Source organism: Brachyistius frenatus, unplaced genomic scaffold (assembly GCF_029030835.1).
Source record: "Brachyistius frenatus isolate BFR_SWC_R1_liver_20210118 unplaced genomic scaffold, ASM2903083v1 Contig_298, whole genome shotgun sequence".
Classification (NCBI taxonomy): domain Eukaryota; kingdom Metazoa; phylum Chordata; class Actinopteri; family Embiotocidae; genus Brachyistius; species Brachyistius frenatus.
Window position 1 is genome coordinate 222,501 of NW_027210897.1, and position 19,655 is coordinate 242,155.

Here is a 19,655-nt window from a genome sequence, read left to right on the forward strand (position 1 = left end):
GTAAAAGCTACAGATTCATATGAAGCCATTCAAAGGTGAAATATTCCTTGAGTTTAAAGTCAGAAACCTCCATAAGTGAAATGTGTGTGCTGTCAGGATGTTTTTCCTCGGGAAGGCAGACAATAGATTTTATGATGTATAAATAAAGAACTAGCAGACGTGTTTCTACATCCACTCCCTTGTTTTATGAACTGAATTGATTACACGGCTGCATGCTCAGATGTCTAGCTGTCAGAGTAAAGACATACTAAGAGATTAGAAATGTTGCTCTTATTCTACCTGCAGGCTGAGAAAAGGTGCAGCTCAGTGAGAAGTTCTGCAGCGTCGGTCTGTATGAAGGAAACCAGCCAGCTGGCTGAGGAGGGTTCTGCCGGGAACCTTCTCTCCTCCACCGAGCACGGCGCCGGGGCGATTACTTGGCAAAAGACATCATGAAATGGATCTGACAGCAGCAATTATGATGAGGATGAGGCGTGACCGGCTCGCCAGCCCCGTCCTCTCTGCACCGCTGCAGCCCGGTGCGGCTCTGTGGACCGGGAGGTTCTGGAGGCAGTCGGGACGAAGGGGAAAGCTGGAGTCCAGCTGATCGGTTCTGATAAGTGATCTGAAGGGAGTCGACGGAAATAAGTTGAAATATGAACTTTACACATTTTCAAGGGGAATCCGGGCGAGTCAGAACACAAACCTGTTAGTTAGAACAGATGAAGTGTCTTCAAACTGTTTTGCAGAACCGTCTGAGATGAACCGGGTCGGTGCTGCAGTCCGTTCACAAGCTTTTTAACGACGAAAAGTTTTTTTCTGATGTCGGTTTTGGAGTCATTGTTCAGTTTTTCAACAAAAATAGATTTACACTTTTGTGATTTCCTTTAAAAAAATTAAAAGTAAAATGATCATTATAGCCAACAGAGCAAGTTGAGCATATAAAGTTAAAGCTGCCTTTCTTCATCAGATGTCCTCACTGAGGGCAGCGGGCTTCACATGGAGGCTGGTCAACGACCCACACTGACCCCTACAGGAAACATGCTAATGACATTACAGTCCACAGCCAACAAGTCCAACAGCTTTCACCACATCCAGTAATATGAAGATGTAATTATAAAGCTGTCACTGAGGGAGAACATGCATGTCCACCTCATGGTGGCGCTAGAGGAACAGTTCATCTTCTGGGCACCATTAATGTCCAGTGTAGGAAATGTTTTGTCCGTCCATCAACTGGTACTTCAGTCTGGACCAGAGTGGTCTGATTTCATGCGTCCAGACATCACCAAACTATCTGCATGGGTTGCCGTGGTAACAACGTACCAGCAGCTCGCCATCGCGGACGTGTCAGCAGACAGTTTATTTCAGCTTGTGTCCGTAGAGCGACTCTGATCGCTCCGCTAGCGTTCACAGATTCTCTCTGAAGATGACGTCGCCACCGTGACACCAGAAGTCCGATCTGAGCCTGCAGAATCTGAATGGCTGAAATGGAATAATTGCTTTAAAAATGTGAATTTGAATTGTTCAACTTCAAATTGAAATTCTAGTTGAAACTGAATTTTAATAAACTGAATGTTTTCATTCTGAATTTGAATTAATTTGCTTTGAAACCACATTTAAATGTCACTCAATTCAACTCTCTGAATTCAGTTCTCACATTTCAGATTCAGTTCATGAAATTCAGATTCAGTTCGTGTCTCACACACCCGGGTCTTTGAGGAGCAGCGATCGAGAGCTGTCAGAACCCTTCAGAGGAACCGGCCGTCTCCTCACGTCAGAACCCTTCAGAGAGGAACCGGCCGTCTCCTCCCGTCAGAACCCATCAGAGAAGAACCGGCCGTCTCCTCCCATCAGAACCCTTCAGAGAGGAACCGGCCGTCTCCTCCCGTCAGAACCCTTCAGAGAGGAACCGGCCGTCTCCTCCCGTCAGAACCCTTCAGAGAGGAACCGGCCGTCTCCTCACGTCAGAACCCTTCAGAGAGGAACCGGCCGTCTCCTCCCGTCAGAACCCTTCAGAGAGGAACCGGCCGTCTCCTCCCGTCAGAACCCGTCAGAGAGGAACCGGCCGTCTCCTCCCGTCAGAACCCTTCAGAGAAGAACCGGCCGTCTCCTCCCGTCAGAACCCTTCAGAGAAGAACCGGCCGTCTCCTCCCGTCAGAATCCTTCAGAGAAGAACCGGCCGTCTCCTCACGTCAGAACCCGTCAGAGAGGAACCGGCCGTCTCCTCACGTCAGAATCTGGACCAAAGGGTGAACGAGCCAGTGAGGATGAGACTGTTACTTTAAGATCCTGTTGTTGTTTTTTACAGGCTTCAGATTGAAAGAGAAGCAGCAGAGAGTCCTGAAAGAGCTCTTCAGGTACTTTTATAAAACACGTGATCCACTCGGAGGAACTCGTCCTGACAAAGTGTGAATAAAGTGCAGTTTAAACAGCAAAAACCATCTCTGTCCATATTTCAGTCAAATCTTAACAGCTGTGCGTACCTTCATAAAGACAAAATACTTCATCACTTCCAGACATCCATCTCATTAAAACTTCAAAAGTGGCTTTGTGTTCCCATAATTCACACACACACACACACACACACACACACACACACACACACACACACACACACACACACACACACACACACACACACACACACACACACACACACACACACACACACACACACACACACACAAATACTTTAATTGGTAAAGTTAATGCCTCAAGTTTGTCTTTATGTGAAGGATTAGTGGACGGGCTGCCTGAACAAAGCTGAAAGGAAGTTCTTAGAAATTAAAGGAAGAGCAGACTGAGGAGCAAAACAATATTAAAGTCTCTGCTGTGGAATTTTAATAATCAAACTCGGCTGAGTTCATTTCAGGATAAAATAAAAATATCCTTTCAGGTGTGCAATTAAGAGGATTGGTTTTCTATATAAAAATAATATCATACTGTGTGGGACTGCTTTGATCACTGACTTGATGAACCACATTTCCATATATTGTACAACAGCTCATCAAGAGTGCCATAAAGAATTAATGGCTTGTGTCCGTGGTGGGAATCCTCGTTGTCTCGGCTCCAGTCAGGGGAAACAGCACGTCACCGAGGACTCAACCTAAACATGCAACTCCTGAGCAATAAAGAGAATCTGATATGAGTGAGCAGAGGGGCGACACAGGCTAGTCTGCCCACGGATATCATCCTCCACCTGGAAATGTCAATGAATTCTGGATATTTTTAGGAGCACTGACATTTTATCTCACGCTATAAAACTCCAACATACAAACGGAAACTGGAGCTCAAATTAACAACTCATTTCAAAGGCAACTGTTTGCTATCACATTCACTACAACTTTAAAAGGCAATAATAACATAAGCAAAGGCAACAATTAATGCAAATTCAAGCAAACTGTGCAATATTTGCATAAGCTTGCAATTATTTTTAATTTCCAAGATTTTTCCCCAAAAGAATATCATCAGAAGAAGTTGCATTAACGGCATAAAGTAAGTATATTCAAAAATAACTCGTCATTTACAATCAAAAAGAATCTGCTCCTGTTTTCATCACCAAAAAATTGTCTGAAACAAGCAGAAAAACCGGAAGTCTTCACATTAAAATGATGTGATTAAATGTTTGTGATCAAAGGAAGTGATTCCATATTACTGGATGTTAAATGAGTTTTCTCCACACGTCCAGTTGTCAGAGACGTCTCTTTGTTGGTTTCATCCAGCAGGTCTATGTGTTGAATGAACATGAATTAAACAGCATCTAAAGCTCTTATTTTGACAGCTGATGTAGTCCTTGTTTCTATATTCCAGTCACAGACGCTCTGTTCTGGAAACATACGCAGCTTTTAGGACCTTTTAGGACCTTTTAGGAGCTTTTGGAGCTTTGATCTCCACGGTTCTCTAAGTTCAATAAATAAATTAATATTAGAACAAAAATATTATCCGCCGCAAAGTCAAACATTTTTAATCGTAACAATCACAATAAAAAACTCCACAAAATCCTGGAGGGACTGAATATCGAGTCGGGAGTCTGTTTTCCTGCTCGCTGTTGAGTTTTTTTGCTCCGTTAAAAACGGTGCAGCTGTTAGCATCTAAAAAGTACGCAGCAGAAACTGAGGCTGAATTATAAATGTCCATCCAGTTGAAAGAGACTAAAAGAAAACGTAACGGTGCAGGAGGAAATGACTTCACCGCCAATCAACAGGCAGCAGGGTGCGAGTCAGCCACCACCGCCGAGTCCTGACAAAAGGAGAAACACGACACTCCTGTGACCGCTGACAAAACCACGAACAGCAGCAAAGTGCTGAGGAGGGAAATAACGAGCCGACGAGAAAATGGACGCCATATTTTTACTGCAAGACGGGTACGAATCAGAGCGTGTTGGAGGGAGAAGTGGTGGATGAGTCGGGTGACGGAGCAGCAGGAGGTGCTCTGCTGGCAGGAGTTCCTGGCTCCCTTCATGTCATCCTGCTCTCCTGTAGATTAAAACTTTGAAATGAAAAAGTGCTTTTAATTGGTGTCTTTTCCCAACCGTCCAGTCCGTTTGTGCCCTGAGACTTTTACTTTATCCCTAAAATGATGTATTTTACATTTTAACTCTATTGTGTTTAATTTGATTTCTTTTCAGTTCTTCTAAATGTTCCTTTACGTGTGAAACGCTGCATGTCATTTCCTTGCTGTAAATCACTTCTTGTATGAAAGGTGCTGCACAAATCAAGTTTATTACGATTCCTTCTTGTGCAGCTTTCCTTGTGTAAACGTTGCTGTGCGTGACTGGCGCGCTGCTGCAGGGCTGAGCAGGTGGGACAGCTCTGTCCATATTTAGTAAAGCTCTGTGGGGGCTCCACATGCCGTCCCGCTGCCTCCAACCCAGATTATTTTGGTGACCAAGACTTTCCAGGCGCAGCTGCAGCCGGGCGCCATGGCGACGACACGCCAGCTATTTTGACTTTCGCTTTTGTAACTGAATATGAGGCTAGAATAAAGTCACCGTGTAAGAGAGCGTGAACATGTTCCTGTAAATATGCCTCTTTAAGTGTTGAACTATAACATCTCCAAACAAAATGAGGATGAATACGAGCCGCCAGGTGAGTGAAACATTCCTGACGCCGATCAGCAGGCGGCGGGCAGCCATGATAAATCAGATGATTGCTGCTTGTGCAGCAGCAAACATGATACTGCAAGCCAACTATTTGTGGCCTCATAAAGGAAACTGCCAATGCGCCGTACTGTATTTATCCATGTTGGCTCAAATGTTTTCCTGCCACCGGGGAGGAAACCATGGAGGAGGGGGCGGGGCTCATTCTCAGTGGGGGGAAGTAACTAAGTACATTTACTCAAGTACTCAGTATGGTAGATTTATCTGTAGGTACTTTACACTTAAAAATATGATGCTTCGATGGAGATTTTTCTGTGCAGAAGATCAAACGAGCTCCACCTCAGCCAGTTATGACATAATCTGTTTCTTTTTAATTAGAATATATATATATCCATCCTGTCTCGCACGTCTTGATAAAAAAAAAAGGTCTTCGGGGTCCTTCAGCCGTCTTATTAGTGCAGCAGACACTGTCGTTTTTGACAGATAAAAAGAATAAAAAGGTTTCTTTTGAAGATGAAGTGGCGTTAATTCAAAAATGCCAAATGAGTAGTGTTAACATGATGAAAGAAGCACGCTGAGGGCAACATCTGTACAGTATAACAGCAGAAGTGGCACACGAGGAGTCCTGAGGCGCTCGACTGGGGAACAAGATGAAAACAAGACGATTGTAAACTCATTTTAAAATCACTGCAACAAAGGTATAAAGACACGTTATAATCTCTGGTATATTTCTGTGTTTACGTGGCGCAAAAGTATGTTGTCCCCCCGAATATGACTTCATTGTACATGTACATGCTGCTATAACAGCATTCTTCTGATTTCAGATGTTGAACCTGGCTGCATTATTGAGGTGGTGACATGAACCGCAGGGGGTCCATCTAAAAATCGTAATGATATTCTAAATTATGTGTGAACCATCTATGTTTCATAATTCATAGCCTTTTCTGCAGCAGCATCTGTGAGCATGGACAGATATTGTAGTTTGTTACGTCAGAGTGCTGCTGGAGAAAAAAGAAAGACTCAGAGTATATTTTTCATATTTTAAGAAAAATGCCAATTGAGGCACATTTCTGAGGAAAAATGGTGCTTCAGTGGTGTTTTCCTCCCTGACGGTGCCTCCAATACTTGTTATGTGATATGCAGCATTGATCATGAGTGTTTATTTATCCATACTACATGTTCTGTTGTTGGATCATGTGTAATAAGCAGCAACCATCAGTGTCTTCTTGAATCTTCTTTTCTAATGAATGAGGGATTATTTTCAGATGGACCTCCAGAAAACTAATAAGAAGGAGTGACTTTAGCTAACAACACCGAGAGAACTGATGGACACATTTTATTCACTTTGGATTTGATGAGAGAAGTTGAATGGGAGTCTATGGAGCCGGAGGCTTTTTGGAGCCGACCTCTAGTGGCACTCGCTGGTATTGCAGCTGAAGACACTTCTGGATCGGAACCATTTTACAGACCTGAAAGCGACGAACACGTTTATATACAGTTTATAGTAGTGGGCCATTTCAGTGGTATAATAAAGAAACTTAATATATTAATTAATTCACTGGTTAAAGCATGAAAACTTCATGTACGGTTATTTTTTTAAAGTGCTCAAAATCAGCTCCATATTTGTCAGGAAGCTGATGAGGGTTGGAAGCCGGACAGGAGGTTGAGAACAGAGAACACGACTCCGTCCACAGCCTGTCAGAGAAGAGAAGTCTCACTCAGGAGGGCCGGCAGCCAGAAAACTGTCATTTCTGCTGTAATCAAGCAGATGCAGACTGACAGAAGAGCTATTGGATAGTCTGCCCCCGGCGAGGCGCTTTGAGCGGCGCAGCAGGTGCCTGGAGGCACAACAGCACAAAGTTATGTGAAATATGTAAACAATAGGCAGGAGGAGTTAGAAGAGTCATGTCGGTCTCTGCTGCTGCAGCCTGCAACTGAGACCGAAAACTCTCCTTCAGACTCCGAGGAAATCAATACGAGACGCTCATCTCCACCACAAACACCACATAAATATCCTGAGCTCATTTAAAGACGCTTTTCATGCAGGAACATTGTTTATTGCAAAATCCTGAAAAAAGCCCATGTCGGTGTTCAATAAATTAAAAAACCTACACACTCGAAACAACAGCTGCCTAATGAGGGCGGTGGGACAGAAAACCAATGTGGAGGTCAAAAGTTCAGTGTTGTTACCAAAGTTCAAAGCAGCACAAAACTTTATACACAGCAAACTGAATATACTGTATTTATCTCATTTTATTTTTAAACACATTAATTCAAGAGAGCAGCAGCAGCTCATTTTAATACAGTTTTTATCTGTTTCTAAAGATTTCAGAGTTTGGAAAGACAGATTTTTATACTCAAGAAATACTGCAGTCAGTGTGTTTATTCTGGTGACATCATAAGGAGCATCTAAATATGATCAGTTCTTTTTGGTTACATTTCTTATTGAAGTACTGAATTACTTACTGTATTTAAATGCAGAATTACATGTTTCCATTGTGGTTTGAATACTTTTACTTTGAAGCAGGATTATGAAACCTTTGCTTAAACAGTGTGACTATTTTTTGGCTGTGATCAGTTGCAGATTAAATAAACGAGGTGTTTGTTCATCTTGAGGGTTTTTGTGGTGCCAGGAGGAGGATTTTTCACTCATCTTAAAGATGAAGCTGAAGACGTGACTACATCTCTGCAAACGACCTAAGGAAGCCAAGCAGGTCGCCTTGTTGCATGATTCAAATCTTAGTTCAGACTTTTCATTTTCAGTGCTTGGAGGTTGTTACTGTTAGCCATCGAAGCAGGAATTTACAAAAAACAGTAACACAAATATAGTAAAGAGGGAGGAGAATGTAAACTGAAAAACAATAGGGCTTTCGCACCGATGCTCGGTGCTCGGGCCCTAAATAGTTGGCCAGTGGCTGTTTTACATCACAGACCATATATAAAAATGTTCGTAGCTTCCAGGTCTGTAAAATGGTTCCGATCCAGAAGTGTCTTCAGCTGCAATACCAGCGAGTATAAAAAGCCTCCGGTTCCATAGACTCCCATTCAACTTCTCTCATCAAATCCAAAGTGAATAAAATGTGTCCATCAGTTATCTCGGTGTTGTTAGCTAAAGTCACTCCTTCTTATTAGTTTTCTGGAGGTCCATCTGAAAATAATCCCTCATTCATTAGAAAAGAAGATTCAAGAAGACCTGTTTTTGGGGGCGTGTCTGTTTGATTGACAGGCCTGTGGTGCAGTCAGGTTACAGCTATCGGTGGGCGGGACGTAGTATTATCGGGTTTCCAATCAGATCGGTCAGATCCACCGCTGGCTCCTCCCCCCGCTCATCCAAATATGGTCACTTCCTGCTCCAAACCTCTCTGAACTAGTAAAGATGGTGACGGACAGAATCTGAACTGGAGGATTCATAACGTTCACAAACCAACGATGACGTCACTGATGGTCGCCGCTTGGTTTACGTACATTTGATGAGTCACAGAAGCAACATACGAGCAACTTTTTTCATACATGAGCGCTGATGCATCCAAAACCCCCAAAATGTTCCGTTTCTGTCCTGAGATCAGATTCCAGTCACGACTCTCCGACTCGCTGACAGGTCTCTTATTTTTTTGTTCCTGCTCGGCCTGGTTGTTCCAAAGTAAATTGATCTTTAGATTCCAGATACTGAGTTTTGGATAAATCATCACTCTCCCGGTGCCACATGCCACCTTCTGATGACCGCTCATTTCTCTCGGCTCCTGGAGTACATGGCAATTTGTTCTGTGCTTCGTAGAAAAAAAGTGAACTGCCAAACAAACAGAGTGGACTGTACCTACTTTCTCTGACCCAGCGCGCCCATTTATTCTACCACATAACTAAAAACACTCCTTCAGATTCATCATCTGAACACTGAGCCACTTTCTTTTTGTTGTACATCCTCTCTTACAACCTCACAGATCTGCAGGTCGGTGAAGGAGATTTAGCCCGATGGACAAACCCCAGCTCTCCACCCCGGCGGGCGGCGCCATGATCCAGCTGACCAACTGAGATTTGTCTTTCTCTCATGAAACCCTTCTACTCCTCCTTTATAAAACTTTTTTTTTTAAAAACACTCATGAGGAAAAAGAGCTCTGTGGAGGGAAAGTCTACAATAAAGTGGGCCTTCAGATGAGCAGAGCGGCCTTGAATTTGAAAAGATAAAAAAATAAAAATAAAGAGGCGAAGGGGCAAAGAGGAAATGTTCTCATCTGTTCAGGAGGAAGGTACCCATGATGCTCTTTGTGGGCATTTTTTAACTTCAAGGTTTGATCATTGAAGTTAGAAAGAAATCTTGACTTGATTTGAAAGTGGAGGTGATTCGACTGACTCATTGTAAATGAAGAGTATATTTTGTCTTCATATTTGGTTAGTATGCACCATCGGTCCGATCACAGACAGACAGGACGCTGTGCAACAATATGCTCTTTTTTAAAGTTGGCCATGATGGAGGCCAAAGATGAAGTTGAATATGATGAGCAAGCTGATATGTTTTACAGACTGACAGGACGCTCCGACAGACAGCTGAGTGACACATTTCAGACCGATAGATTTCAGAACTGACATGAAACCCCAGTTTTTTATTTTCCTCCTGCTCTCCTCTTTCTGTACCTTCATGGACACTTAGCAGTTTATTACACTTCAGCAGATCTTTGATTCAGTTTGATTAAGATTTATGGCAGATCGTTTTTTTTGGGCTTTGTTTGTATTCATGTGGCCACTAAATAATGAATGAATAAATAATACAAACAGAAGGCTGTTTTATATCTGCCTCAGGAAATTGAGTTGGTTTTAATTTTATTTTTTTTCTAACTCACATGATTGGAGAACATTAGACCAACCAGGTTCAGACATTTGATCGGCATGTTCATGGAGAGCTCCTCGGTTAGACATTTTTATTTTATTTTATTCGTTTTTATTCTTCAATTTATAAAAACAGCCCAGCACAACCATATACTTACTTTTGTCATATACCTTTTTGTTTGTGGTTCAGCAAAGGCCAGACATTTATATGTTTCAAGTTCTCATTGCATAGTTGACAAAGGTTATTTTATCATATACAGTGTGTAGAGGTTGTGTTCTTAACGCGTTTATTTCAGCATCTCTTTTGACCGGGAACAAAAAAAAAGAGGTATTTATTCTGTTTTTGTGTAATTTAAGAACCTATTTTTTTTATTATGATTTGTATCAAACGCTATAAGAAAAAACTCACATGAAATTTTAAACGGTGAAAACTAAAAAACTGTTATCACATTGTGGTGGCGGGGCGTGGTTAGCTCAGCTGCAGGGGGAGAGAGTGGGGGGGTGGTTCGGGGGAGTGGTTCGGGGGACGGTGCCAGGAAGGGGATAATTAGTCCAGCTGAGCCCAATCATGACTGATTTTGTCTCTCCCTGACAAGTGAGCAGAACCTGGAGAGGAGAGACGGGTGAGAAGCAGTGACTGAACGGACGCTGGGAGGCGGGCAGGAGAGCGCCGTGACAGGGGGAGGTCGAGTGGCCTGGAAAATAAAAAGGTTTAAAACTCAACTCTGTGAGTGCAGCGGGTCATCTGTGTCCAAAAGAACCCCACCGTAGCCTAGTCGTGCTACACGCATGTTTAATGATGCTGGAGATGATGGAAACAAAGAATTAGACTACTCTGAGTCCACTTTATATTTTCTATTCATTTCAATTTGAACCTCATTTAACCGCAGTAGCACCACCAATAAAATCTCATTTTCAGTATTTCATTATCCTGGTCAAGAAATTCACATTTTGTTAAAAATATTGCTCAACGTTGTTGTAATAATTATACAAAATCATGACCTGACTACCACAATGGAGCCTCTTTAAAAACAATATTTCACATCAACCTCATCACCGTACCGACGGTCAACGCGACAAACATCTTCAGGATTTCTTTCACTCTTTTCACAACCTGCCATCCTGTTGAAATTCCATCAGAAGTAGAATGACGGTTTAAACCTGCGGTTCCCTATTTCAGTCAACATCCTCCTCCTCTTCCTCCATCGGTGTGTTCACCGTCACAACAGGAAACCGCTCTCCCTTTTAAAGCATGGACCACCAGTCCACTAGAGGGCAGCGTGTCAGCGTCACCCCTGTTCCTCACGAGAAAACCACGTGCGTTAGGACGAGGACAACACGTAGAAAACCACGTGGTTAGAAGAACAACGGCGATGTCGGGGTTCGGAACAAAAAAACACATGGTGAGGAAAAAGACATGCAAATGCAAACACACACACACAACAAACATACACAGTATCCTCCATGACCTTTGCCTTATAACGATTTCAAAGCCGTCGTCTCATGACTCACATCCGATGAGCGTCGACGTGTCCAGGCATCACAAAGACACGCTGACCTCTCGCTGACTGGATTTTAGTTTGACACGCTTGGCTGTGATCGTGAACTGGAAGCAGCAACCTGCACCATGAAAATGGTTTTAGTGTTCAAAGAGATTTGGTTGAAAAGGCCGGACTGATTGGTTCTTTTTGGGTATTTTGCAGGGATTTACCTATTTTAACACGGCTCGCCATCCCGTTGGAAAAGTTCCAGAGGATTTGTTTCCCCAACAGCAGACAGATTGAAGCGTGTCCCTCCTCCTGAAAACAGCCCGACAGGTCTTTGTAGAAGCAGCTCATCACGACCCACGGGTCCAGTTTACAGTGAAGCGACCTCTCGGCAGCAGAGACTCAGTTTGCACGGCGTCTATATGAACTGTTTCCTTGTTAGGAGGCGGTGGGTTGGGTGGATACAGCAGGGGACCACTTCCTGTTTCCAACAATCACTTTAACACCAACCATCATCCTTTTCTTACCCTGACCACGTTCTTTTTGTGATTTCCTGACGGTCTGCTCTGCTGCGTCTTATCTGTTCAATCTGTAATTACACTCATATCTCATAATCTAAACAGGTAATGATTTATTGATGTCAAAACGCTCAATGGTCTTCCGTGTTTTAGCCAAAGGAAGCTCAGCGTTTCTCCGCCTCGACCTTCACCTCGACGAGCACAGCCTGAAGAAGAGGAGGAGGAGGAGGACGGAGCGAAGGATGAAACGTGAAGAAGAGATGGCTCGGCCTCTTCTCATCCCAACGCACACGCAACACGCACTTCAATGTAATCGGTGATGAAGGGGGCGTGACGCTCAGACAGAGTGAGGAATCACCTCCACTGAGCATCGTCACACCTGAGAACAGCAACACGTCTCTGAGGCGGTGTTCAGCCACGACCACATGAAGACGGGAGGTGATGAGGCAACATGAACTCACGCAGTTATTTTATGTTCATCTGACTTCTGAAGACATCAGTTATTCTTCTGATTCAAACACAGGAACAAAGACCCTTCAACTCATGAACTAAATGACGACATGCACAGCACAGCCGGGTGGTGTCTAATCTCTGCAAGGAGTACAGAAGAGTGACCAAAATAACTTCCTCCGCAGGGAAAACAGACTCGGAGCTCTTTGACTGCTGCATGAACAGCAGCAGCATCATCGAGCAACAACTTCGCTTCCAGGTGAACGAGTGAGGCAGCAAAACACTGTGCGGAGGACTGATAGCTCACAACCGCCCGGCAGGGTGTGTTGGGTATGTTGGACAGTCAGAGCGGGAAGACATTTGAGTGTAGAAGTCGCTATATGTTAGTAATTCTTCCCATCTTCCCTCTTAATTTTTTTTTTCTGGGGAGGAGCCAGCGGTGGATCTGACCGATCTGATTGGAAACCTGACTGACGATACTACGTCCCGCCCACCGATAGCTGTAACCTGACTGCACCACAGGCCTGTCAATCAAACAGACACGCCCCCAAAAACAGGTCTTCTTGAATCTTCTTTTCTAATGAATGAGGGATTATTTTCAGATGGACCTCCAGAAAACTAAGAAGAAGGAGTGACTTTAGCTAACAACACCGAGATAACTGATGGACACATTTTATTCACTTTGGATTTGATGAGAGAAGTTGAATGGGAGTCTATGGAGCCGGAGGCTTTTTGGAGCCGACCTCTAGTGGCACTCAGTGGTATTGCAGCTGAAGACACTTCTGCAAAGGCCTCATTTTTCAGAGCCAGAAGCTACGAACACTTTTATATCCAGTCTATAATTCTAACATGGCGTTCTTTGTCTTTTAAACCGTTGTTCTGCTTTAAAGCCCCATCATGTCTCAGAAAAAAACAAATCAGCTCTCATCTTTAAAAAGAATCTTAAAAATGTGCTTTCTTTGTCTTTGTTGATGTCCTTTCCTTCTTTCTGTTTTCTTTCTACCAAGAAGTGCGCTGAAATTTGTATCTTGAAAAGGTAAACAATGTGTTGCTTTTGTTTTTCATTCCTTTTTTCTTTTCCTAACCTGCTAAATCCAATTATTTGTATTATTTTTCTAAGGAAACCAAAACCTAATCTTCTTTGGGAGTGTTTTTGCTGCTTAAAAAGGCAACAATTTCCTGCTTATAATTCTTCCTCTAATTTGACTGGACTTGTGCTGTACTGCACATTATTCAGCAACACTTCTTGTCCTTCCTTCCAACATTCTTGACCTGCAGGTTGAAGGCTTCTTAAAATACACAGCCTCAGCCGTTAGTCCAAATCACCCATTTGCTTGATGATAACGAGGCAATCGGGGTCGGAGAAGATGGAGACTGGACAGTTAGATGAGCAGAGGGAGACTTTAAAGTGCTTTAAGGCCAATGTCAGTGCAGGATCTAATATTTTATAGCATCTTCCATCTGCCTGGATGCATGACACGCGAGGACAAGACATCAGATAAAAAAAATCCTCCCAGAGGCAGATAAGAATATGAAAGTCAACCACATGCATCATTTCCTGCCGTCGGACAGGGAGGCGGACGTGGTGGATATCCACCTGTTGTTTCTGACAGACCCTGCATTTACGCTGCCAACAGGAGGGACGGCTGACGTAGCAACGGCGGTGACTTCTGTGGGAGGAAGGAACAGGACAGGCGGAGAGAAACAGCCCAGCGTGTCGCCACAAATCTCCTGTCTGCCACCGGCTGCTTGCCAGGTGACTGTACCCGGTGTCTGAGGCCTCCAAAAAAATGTGACAAAGATTGGAGGGGCTCTAGTTCAGGTGCTACCTGGGAAAATCTGAGCAACCAAAAAATAAATCCACCAAATATCCCTCAAAACACAGATTTCCCCTAATCACAGGTTAATGATGTGGTTCAGTTGGATACACAGCGTTCCTCTTAGAAGAAGGTCGATGTGACACAGAAAAACAAACTGACACAAAATGTCTTTCAAACCTCAAAATCAGCTCATTAGAAGCAATTTGCAAATGTTGGATAACTTTTAAGATAAAGGGTCCCAACATCCAGCGCCGGCTGTGAGAACAGTGTGTTTGGTATTTTGATGTACACATAATCATCTGCTTTCTCACAACTGCACACCTCAAGAACCCTCAGACATGTTTTAGGATGTAAAACACTCTTAATTGGAATAATAATTTGTGTCTCATCTGTTTTTTCTACCAAAAAAAACCTGATCTACTCCGTCTTCCTCATGAATCCTTCCTCTATGAATATGCAAATATATTACATTTATAAAGTTTAACTGCAGGACACAGGATGCTTCATACTGCATTGTAAAGTATATTCTTACCGTTGAGGTTTCAAGTTTACACATCCTGCTGGTATAAGTTGAATATTGGACCGAGATTGGCTTCAAAACACTTTGTGATGTCACAAATCACGCTCGTTGTGTCTCGCCCTTTAAAATCTGATTTCCAGAGAGCAGACAAACTTTCTGTAGATGTGAAAACAACTCTGAATATATATCATTCAATATTCAACTGTAGGAACAAGGAGAAAAACCCATTATTGTGTGCAGGGGAACTTAAAGGTCACAGTAAATTAAAACTAACCCGCTGACCTGATGCATGTTAGAGGAGCATTTCTCACCCAAAACAGCTTCAGGCTTTTCGAACTCTCCACATTTCACCGCTGCTCCTCGCGGAAAAACCTCCCACTGCTGCAGGACATTCAGCCTCTGGCTGCCAGGTACGGCTGCCTGTAACCGGCTCTCAGTGTCAGTGTGAAGCTGGGCGCATGTGGTCCGCACATCTGTGAGACAAAAGTCAAAAATCTCCTTCATCTGTTAGTCCTCGGGACCTTCAGGGGATCCCTGCCGAGCACCAACCCGCCGCCGCAGCCCTGATCTCATCCTCATCGGTGAAGGACAAAACTTCACCGGGAGCTCAGCTGTCGATCGGCCTGAAACAGCAGCACTTCCTCCCCGTTTGGGAAGTAATTAAAGCAGAGTGGAGGCCCACCAGCTGTGCAGAAGTTGAGGATTCAAAGAACACACTCAGCTACGTGAGAGGCTTACTGTGCCCTGTCTTGATTCTGTAAAAGCCAAAAACGTTGATTCAGAGCGTGCTGACCGACAAAAACACCAAACCAGGACGTTCTATCGGTGGTTGTATGGACCGCAGCCAGACTGACTCTGATGGTCTCTATTCCTGTCAGGAAGAAAAGTCTCTAATGTCAAAAAGAGAAGCTAAAATGAGCTCAGCAGCTCTAGCTCTTGTGGGAAAATATTTGATTATAACAAATTAAATCAGTACAATCATTGCAGGACATTTTGGCTGAGAAACACTGATTGTTTGTAAGAAACTCTACATTTTAGCTCAAATTGAGTCCTCATCACCTCCTACGAAAGACATCTGGCCTCTTAGCTTCAAACTGTTCCACTAATTGACTTTTTATAAAAGTGGACATAGCTTCAGGGTCTAAAAAATGTGCCTTAATCTGCAATACCACTGAGTGCCACTAGAGGTCGGCTCCAGAAAGCCTCCGGCTCCATAGACTCCCATTCAACTTCTCTCATCAAATCCAAAGTGAATAAAATGTGTCCATCAGTTATCTCGGTGTTGTTAGCTAAAGTCACTCCTTCTTCTTAGTTTTCTGGAGGTCCATCTGAAAATAATCCCTCATTCATTAGAAAAGAAGATTCAAGAAGACCTGGTTTTGGGGGCGTGTCTGTTTGATTGACAGGCCTGTGGTGCAGTCAGGTTACAGCTATCGGTGGGCGGGACGTAGTATCGTCAGGTTTCCAATCAGATCGGTCAGATCCACCTCTGGCTCCTCCCCCAGCTCGTCCAAATATGGTCACTTCCTGCTCCAAACCGCTCCGAACTAACAAGATGGTGACGGACAGAATCTGAACTGGAGGATTCATAACGTTCACAAACCAACGATGACATCACTGATGGATGATGACATCACTGATGGTTGATGACATCACTGATGGTTGACGATCGGTTCCACCTCACCCGCTTGTCTCATACAAAAATTTGCTGTTTTTCTCCGTCATGTGATTTTGCAAGTTACTTGAATTTCACACATACAAAAACTCATTTGACCACATGACAAATGTAATTGTGCACGTGAAAAATGTGGTTTTGGACCATTTTCAATGTGTAATGTGTGAAGCCCAAGTAGATTCCCATCTGAAAACATCTCCACATATTGTACCCATGTTATCGTGTGTTGCAACGTGGTAAATGCGTCACAAATCTCATCACATATGTCCCATGTGGAAAATTAGTTTTTTCTGTAAGGTGGGAATTGGACAATTATACTATTTATGACATTTTATAGACAGAACAATCTGAAAAAACAGCTCTTAATGAAGATAATCCCTCATGTATGGCCCTGCTAAGACAATCCTAGCGGAGTTTGAAATGTGCATCAGCATATTAAACTAATGATGCATAGCAGCACCTTACCAAAATGTATCAAAAAGACTTTAGCTTCAGGCATTTTATATTTTAAATACAAACCACCATCAGTCCAAAACCTAATTAACAAGGGACAAAATTGTAGCCGGGCCAATAATTATATAACAACTGTGCCGTTGTCATTACGGCCTGATTTCAGCTTCCAATTAGGTCTCCTGCTTCTCCGAACATATTAAATCTCTGTGGAGCTCTGCAGCGCTCACCTTGAACAGAAACACCAGTTTTATGTGAAGAAGAAGAATCAAAGCCGGGTCACTGATATCCGCTTAGACAGAACTGTGTTTGCACAAATCCCCCCCTCTGCTTTCTCCCTCTCCTACAAGGAACTCTAGAAGAACACAAGGTGGATGGTGGTGGGTGGTGGAGGTGGTGGAGGTGGGAGGGGGTGGGGGTGGGTGGGTGGACTCTGCGTTGTGGGTGTAAACAACAAAGTGAATTCCTTCTGTTGATCAGTGCAAGTTCAAAGGCTCCTTACAGAGCCGCAGCCTTGGGATCAGCCACCCTTGAATTTCATTATACTGCTCTGTGTGTGTGTGTGTGTGTGTGTGTGTGTGTGTGTGTGTGTGTGTGTGTGTGTGTGTGTGTGTGTGTGTGTGTGTGTGTGTGTGTGTGTGTGTGTGTGTGTGTGTGTGTGTGTGTGTGTGTGTGCTGTATCTTCCCTAAATGAGCCAGGTTGACTTCTGACATCTTACGGGGACAGCAGAGTCACTGGGAATCCAACGGGAACAAACGAGGTTGGACAAAAGCATGTTTTTGGAAGCTCTTCGGTCTCTTTGGAAGCGCTGGGAAGCACAAAGATCTCATTCATGCTCTCTGCTCTAGGACAGATAGTTTTTTTTCTTTTGGGGGGGAGGGGGGGGGTCGGAGCTCATCCGTAAACATGCCTTGGTCCTCTCGAGTGTGTGGTGAGCACAACGTGAAATGAAAGAGTGTTTTCTTCGATCGTGTCTTCTCTGATGTTGCTAATTCTTCAGACAGAGGAGCAGCTGGTGCTTTGAGTCGGAGCCCAACCTGATAATCTTACTGTCATCCTGAGGAACGTCTGTGTTCACAACAAACGCTGCTGACGTCCCCGATGAGAGGCTGTCAGCCGAGCATCTTTAAACACTGTTACACAAGTTAACGTGTGAATATCACCGTCTGAAAACACACTAAAGGAATGATTCATTGAGTTACTCAAGTTTAAGTATTCAGAGCAAGCAGCAGCCAGCAGAGACTTCACCAGGCAGGAAGTGACCATATTTGGACGAGCTGGGGGAGGAGCCAGCAGTGGATCTGACCGATCTGATCGGAAACCTGACGATACTACGTCCCGCCCACCGATAGCTGTAACCTGACTGCACCGCAGGCCTGTCAATCAAACAGACACGCCCCCAAAAACAGGTCTTCTTGAATCTTCTTTTCTAATGAATGAGGGATTATTTTCAGATGGACCTCCAGAAAACTAAGAAGAAGGAGTGACTTTAGCTAACAACACCGAGATAACTGATGGACACATTTTATTCACTTTGGATTTGATGAGAGAAGTTGAATGGGAGTCTATGGAGCCGGAGGCTTTTTGGAGCCGACCTCTAGTGGCACTCGCTGGTATTACAGCTGAAGACACTTCTGCATCGGAACCATTTTACAGACCTGAAGCTGCAAACACGTTTATAAATAGTCAGTGATACAGAGTAAGTACATTAAAGGCATTAAAAAAGAAAATGAGCATCAGTGTTTAAAGAAATGAAGAACAGAAAAAGAAAGTAGCAGACAAACCAAAGAAAAGAAGAAAGAACAGAAAATAAAAAACAATTTAGAAAAATGATGCACAAAAGATGAAAAACAATTGTGGAAAAGAATATAAAAATAAAGAAAAACATTGAGAGGAGAGAACAAGAATGAAGCAAAATAAAGAAAAGATATTTTCCTAATTTGGGATTTCATCTCATGTTGAAAATAAAAAGCATCCCAGATTAAATCGTATGGTTTGGGCGAGCGATGGTGTTGAATCCTGATATAATTAGTCATATTTAGTTCCTAATACATTCAGATCTGCCTCCTTTAACTTTGAATCAATTCTATTTAAAGTTGTCATTTCCAGTTATTCTCCTCCTGCAGGCCCTGTTGGTCCTCCGGTCTCTAACGGCTGCGTACTCAGCGTTGCAGTGAATTCATCTGGACCTCAGAACAGATCAAATGTACGTTTCCATCCCGTGACTTTCACCGCTCCTCCTCCGCCTGCTGCTCCTCTCTGGCACTCTGTTGATGTACAGCAGTAATGGAGCTCCATTGTTTCAGCCTGACGTAGTTGGTGAAGGTCACTGTCGAGTTATTCAGCGGCTCTGACAGTTTTAGCTGCGAGTCCTTGTCAAACAATGATCAGCCTGCGGAGAGAAAGTGCCACTTCACGCCGTTGTACTCTAAAGCACAGCTGAGCTTCCTGAGACACGGAGTCCATCGGGGCTGAGTATCAACACCGATTTCACAAATCAAATCAATTCTGATTCACAAGGTTTTGTTCAGGATATTTCAGTCAAAATCCCAACTTTGCTTGAATATGAAACAGAATCTCAGAGAACTGATCTTGTAAATTGTGTCAGGAACCTTCTAACATAGTTAATATAAAACATATTGTTGACATTAACAGTAGACCCCAAAGCAGTTATATTAATGCACGTGTCATTCAACAGTCCTCACAACAACACAATACTCTTTCTGTCTGGTATAAGCCCCGCCTACTGAAGCCGCATCGACATATGTTCAGAATCTTATTGGCTACACAAAGCGTCAACCATTGGTAACGTGGCTTCTTACGAGCTGGATCTGAC

General features: G+C 43.5%; 1 protein-coding gene and 1 long non-coding RNA gene across 2 annotated transcripts in view; one reads left to right on the top strand and one right to left on the bottom strand.

Annotated features, from left to right (window-relative positions):
- The window catches only part of fras1 (Fraser extracellular matrix complex subunit 1), a 265,766-nt gene that overhangs the window by 208,266 nt on the left and 37,845 nt on the right, over positions 1-19,655 (bottom strand). The gene's annotated exons all lie outside the window — the stretch shown is intronic.
- LOC138635247 (uncharacterized) lies at positions 5,012-9,850 on the top strand. The gene is made up of 3 exons (XR_011312109.1): positions 5,012-5,066; positions 5,902-5,964; positions 9,016-9,850. It is a non-coding gene; the product is annotated as an uncharacterized lncRNA (long non-coding RNA).